The sequence below is a fragment of the Dreissena polymorpha genome, chromosome 1 (genome assembly GCF_020536995.1).
Source record: "Dreissena polymorpha isolate Duluth1 chromosome 1, UMN_Dpol_1.0, whole genome shotgun sequence".
NCBI classification, from domain to species: Eukaryota; Metazoa; Mollusca; class Bivalvia; order Myida; family Dreissenidae; genus Dreissena; species Dreissena polymorpha.
In genome coordinates this window covers 114,907,713-114,913,712 of record NC_068355.1, presented here as the reverse complement: position 1 = coordinate 114,913,712, position 6,000 = coordinate 114,907,713, and the positions used below count along the sequence as shown (strand labels likewise).

Here is a 6,000-nt window from a genome sequence, read left to right as displayed (position 1 = left end):
TCCGAAGTGGGTTCATCAACTTACCCAATCGGCATTTACTGTCGTTAAGCCTTTACACTACATGAAAGAAACAATTGTGATACATCGGCTATCTCCGGGCACCGGCTATCTCCGGACTCAGATTTAAGCAGTAAATCGTCTGCTGATCCAGAGTGTGAAAGAAGTTGCCATTATAATAACTTCGCATTATGCGAGTGGAAATAATGGGCATACCGATAAAAAAGTATTGTGAATACAGTCAAATTCTGTTATTGTTATATTTACCTTTATTTAGCTTTTTGCCTTTATTTTTATTCCATCAATACATAATGACGCACTATGTTAAACGATGTACACGGCATAAATAGGAATTTTGAAAATACTAATATTTTTAGTGACATATCACCGATTAAGTATGGTTTAAATGTCCGAACCGCTTGTAGAAGTGTCTCCTGAAGACGTAATCAGTCTCATCAAAGAGTCACTTGATTGTCTTCAATAGCATTGTTCTAATATTTATACGATTAAGCTTATTAACACATAAAATAACAAGCTTAATGTTTTTGTAATACAATCTAAATAATTGAAATTTGACGTTTTTACACCATAAACTGTGAACGTAAACCTTCTGGATATCAATATCATTTTTTCATTTTCCAATCGGACTACGCTATAAACTCTTAAAACGGACTTTTTACAGTGTACCGGAATCGTCCGGTTGAGAGGGGTTCCACTGTATATAAACTAAAATTATGTTATAATAATAATAGATGTATATCTAATACAATTAAATACTACTTTTCTAAATCTAGCCGAATTGCACTCATGCTGGCAGTGGTAACCGCAATCCTATATCGGAAACAAAGGCTGCAATGTGTAGGTCCCTACGCGCAAAGGACAACATACTTAATCATTCTGCCAAATACGTATAGCCCACCATACGGCAACGTTTTTTGGAGACATGATAGTTTAAAACCTTAACCTATACATACACGTTAATTCATGTACACATTTAAACGTGCCATGTGTTTTACTTTAAAACAATAGCATACGTGTAACCCAGCCAGAAAATCCCCGACCCGATCGAACCAGGGACCTCCCTATAAAAGCTAGTTGATACAGCAAGGCAGTATAAGTTCTCCGTATACCGAACCCTGCTACACACATACCCTCAAATTGAGAAATCCTTCCATGGATTTCCCCATGCCACGACATCCGAGGGATGTCTGACACACATGGTGGGTTTTTTACATTTGGCGCCAATGTAATCGAGACAGTAAAATGCCCCACAATAATGGGTATTGATCCCGGGACCCACCGGTTCCAAATGAGACAGGCACTCTACCGCATCGCTATAAAAGCTAGCTAATATAGCAAGGCCGTATAAGTTCTCCTTATACCGAACCCTGCTACATACGCACTTAATGTAACGATTATATGCAAATAAAGTTTAATACATTTCTTGAATAAGTGCAATAAGTTCACGTCGGATTACTTGTTACGAGTTATTGCGCGACGGAAGTGATTGAAAGCTTAATGAACCCATTGCATACTATTTCTAACGTGATTGCAGTCAAACAATAGGTGACTTTCGTTTATCAATAGGTTATAGTACATGCCTTTAAAGTTTAAACAGGAGTTCTACTTTACAATAATGCCATATTGCCGATTTCATTTGGAACCCGTTCACATACGTGATCAATATAACGCACAGTGCACACAGATCGAACGTCGCGAAACACTTAAGATTTATCACAAAAGGTATATCCTTATTTAGCACTACTAAGATTAACTAAATAATGCACACGTCGGCAGTAATCTAATCTACCGGTATGACATAATGTCCCGACATATTTGTATTTGATAAATAAATAATGTGCGTGTTAAACGTGCGACCATGGATCGGGATCGGAAATTAACTGTGTATGTTTGTATGCCTGTATGGTGATTAAGAAAGTTGTGATCAAGAGCAGATTTCGTGCCTTGACGTTGCTTTCCTTAATAATGCAAGTTGTTGATCCGCTTTCTTGATTGTATTTTAATAATTATCTGGATGTTAAACATCACTTAGATAAATGTGTACTAAATTACGGAAAATATGTGATTGCAAAGATCATTATATACTGTATGGTTATCATTTTCGGAATAACGAGCCTGTTCGGATAGGTAACTGAACGTGTGTGTGTGTTTTTCTGTGTGAAAAGAACGTTGAAACACGACGTTAAGGTGTCTGATTCATTGGAATTTAAATAGGACGAGTAAGATCATTTGTCACCTATAATACATTTGATATCTTTGAAAATCATGTCTTTATAAGATAGCTTATTGTTTGCACACATACTTATGTCATATTTTTGTGAAATTTCTTATCTCATCCAGTGTTTGAAAAGCAATGAAATCATAATACATGTACTAGTAGTACATGAACCATTCGTATTTCCTTGTTTGAGATCAATCACAGCATTCGCATTTGGGGGGATGAAACAATAATAAGACAATATGCTTCTATCGTTTCTGAAAATATATCATTTGTTGCTGAGAAAATATGCAATTGTTATTACAGGGGTAAATTCACGTATCATACCAATAGGGTAAATTGACCATGAACACACTCAAATGTTCACAAGTATTAACAGTTGTCGGCGTTAATCACTGATTACTTAGCGAATGAACAAAGGTAAAAATAAATAATCAGCTCGTGTTAAAATAAACGTAGATATGGCGCAAACATTTCACCAGATTAGAACTTGTGTTTGGTTGAACCGGCTCTTTAAACATTTTAAACAAATTAAAACGCTGCATGTTCGATGCACTGACCTTGATAAGCAAACCGAATATTTATGGATATATACTCAGCTACTTTTCTTATTGTTTAATTTTATTCGTTATGTTCTCAAAACTGGGAGAACGATGTCATTATTAGTAGGTAAGTTTTGCATTTCCGGTTTAAGTTATTCGTGTGCAAATTTATAACAATTTGAATTGTGTCATATTTATTTAAAACATGTGCTCTCGTAAAAAAAATCTTTGATGTTGGTATGTATCTCCCAGAGCGTTTATAAGGTTTCGCAATAAAAATGTTTCAAAGTTTTCTCTATGATTTTACCGGGTGATCTATTTGATGACCTCAATTAACACAGTTCTAATTAAATTTGGCCTAGGTATTGTCAAGATCAACATTTTGACAAATTGTTTTCAAGATTGAGTCATGCATGTGGCTTCTGTAGTGGTAACCATTTTCTAAAGATTTGACCAGGTAACATAGTCGTTGTGGCTGCTATAGTGATTCCACATGTTAAATAAGATAAGATTAAGTCCTCACATGTCAAAGCTTTTAACTTGACCTAGATATTGTCAAGATAAACCTTCTGACGACAATGTTTCATCAATATTTGGTACCAAAAATGTCCTTTAGAGTCATAACAACGTTTTCTAAGATTTGACCTGGTGATCTTTTTTTCAGGCCCAACTATACCCGATTCGAACTAGGATATTTTTTTAATCCACTCCAATTTCCAGTCGAGAGGATCGTAGTACAATAGTATTTCCTAAGCCAATTATTGAAGAAATCGATGCCAGACTGCAGGTAGCGCCAAGGCGTCTATCATTCAAATATCTGAAAAACTTCGTGTTCTTTGTGACTTTTGAATTCAATGGCAAGTCTACATACAGCGATATTAACACGTCTGGAATATATTTGTCAAGCAAAATTGACTATAACTTATTGACTAGAATTTCGCTTTGATAAATATGTTTTTAATTTGGTTCGGTTTTGCCTTGATGCATTCAATTTTTCACGTTATCCAGTTGCCAATAAGAAAAGTCGTTTGGCGTAGTATTATAGAATCGGCAACACTTGTTCTTATTTACTGATAAAATTACGAGATTTCCTGTGGATATAAAAACACTATTTCAATATATGGTAAATGTTTATTGTAAATTACATCCTGTTTTAATAGATAAGCCCTGTTCAGAGTTATGGAATACACGGGTCCTATTTGTATTAAGACCTGAGATACAAATTACATCGGACAATATGACGTTTTGTGCTAATGTGACACTTATTGATTACAATTGTTTTATGTTTACACTGAGTAGAATGCCTTTATAATGATTATTGCATTGTATCAGTAGTCTTGTTTAAATTATCGTATTAAAGGTCATGGTCGCTGGCCCAAATAGTAGGAAAAGCGTTTCTTATCAATAACTCGTCAACGAATCGACCGATTTGCTTGATACTTCACATGAGCATTGGCTTATTGTAATTGATGTCACTAGTTTAAAGCCCTGTTTGGGGTGGGCATATGTCTCCGACCGCGGAACATTTGTTCTGAATACGATTCAACAAAACGAACAGTATGATAAAAGCCGTGCCGCTTTTTCATTCCTTTAGACAGTAATTCATCGACCACTAAAACTTCAACTGTATTAATTACGTTTACCTTTCCTAAAGCTTGGTGAAAACCTATATAGGTTCAGTAGAACATGTACAACGAGAAGCGCAACACGTGTTGTGTTAAGCGACAATGATCACGCTTTATATTGTTTTCACGTGTAGAAATAAACAAGTTGCGCATCTATAATACTTAGCATCAATAGCCTTTGTTGCAATGACATTTGCACCAGATACACGCGATATACGAGTACAATATGTAGAACGAAATCATTACAATGCGTCGCTATATCTTTCATAATCAATAGCGCAGGTATTCACGGAATTCTCCCAACAAACCGTATTTAACTGTTTCTGAGCTCGTAGATAATGACAGCCGGTACGATTGTCCACGTGACCATTAAATTTTTTCCGAAGTGGGTTCATCAACTTACCCAATCGGCATTTACTGTCGTTAAGCCTTTACACTACATGAAAGAAACAATTGTGATACATCGGCTATCTCCGGGCACCGGCTATCTCCGGACTCAGATTTAAGCAGTAAATCGTCTGCTGATCCAGAGTGTGAAAGAAGTTGCCATTATAATAACTTCGCATTATGCGAGTGGAAATAATGGGCATACCGATAAAAAAGTATTGTGAATACAGTCAAATTCTGTTATTGTTATATTTACCTTTATTTAGCTTTTTGCCTTTATTTTTATTCCATCAATACATAATGACGCACTATGTTAAACGATGTACACGGCATAAATAGGAATTTTGAAAATACTAATATTTTTAGTGACATATCACCGATTAAGTATGGTTTAAATGTCCGAACCGCTTGTAGAAGTGTCTCCTGAAGACGTAATCAGTCTCATCAAAGAGTCACTTGATTGTCTTCAATAGCATTGTTCTAATATTTATACGATTAAGCTTATTAACACATAAAATAACAAGCTTAATGTTTTTGTAATACAATCTAAATAATTGAAATTTGACGTTTTTACACCATAAACTGTGAACGTAAACCTTCTGGATATCAATATCATTTTTTCATTTTCCAATCGGACTACGCTATAAACTCTTAAAACGGACTTTTTACAGTGTACCGGAATCGTCCGGTTGAGAGGGGTTCCACTGTATATAAACTAAAATTATGTTATAATAATAATAGATGTATATCTAATACAATTAAATACTACTTTTCTAAATCTAGCCGAATTGCACTCATGCTGGCAGTGGTAACCGCAATCCTATATCGGAAACAAAGGCTGCAATGTGTAGGTCCCTACGCGCAAAGGACAACATACTTAATCATTCTGCCAAATACGTATAGCCCACCATACGGCAACGTTTTTTGGAGACATGATAGTTTAAAACCTTAACCTATACATACACGTTAATTCATGTACACATTTAAACGTGCCATGTGTTTTACTTTAAAACAATAGCATACGTGTAACCCAGCCAGAAAATCCCCGACCCGATCGAACCAGGGACCTCCCTATAAAAGCTAGTTGATACAGCAAGGCAGTATAAGTTCTCCGTATACCGAACCCTGCTACACACATACCCTCAAATTGAGAAATCCTTCCATGGATTTCCCCATGCCACGACATCCGAGGGATGTCTGACACACATGG

General features: G+C 35.7%; 1 protein-coding gene across 3 annotated transcripts in view; it reads left to right on the top strand.

The window, feature by feature from the left end:
- The first annotated feature begins 1,788 nt into the window (after nt 1-1,788).
- LOC127845704 (1-phosphatidylinositol 4,5-bisphosphate phosphodiesterase eta-2-like) overlaps nt 1,789-6,000 on the top strand; it is a 146,212-nt gene continuing 142,000 nt past the window's right edge. The window contains exon 1 of one of the 3 annotated variants that reach the window (XM_052376848.1): nt 1,789-1,902. The gene's annotated coding sequence lies outside the window, so the exon portion shown is untranslated. Of the gene's footprint in view, nt 1,903-1,930; nt 2,238-6,000 lie in introns of those variants that run through there. The other 2 variants (XM_052376867.1, XM_052376841.1) reach the window with 2 other exon arrangements.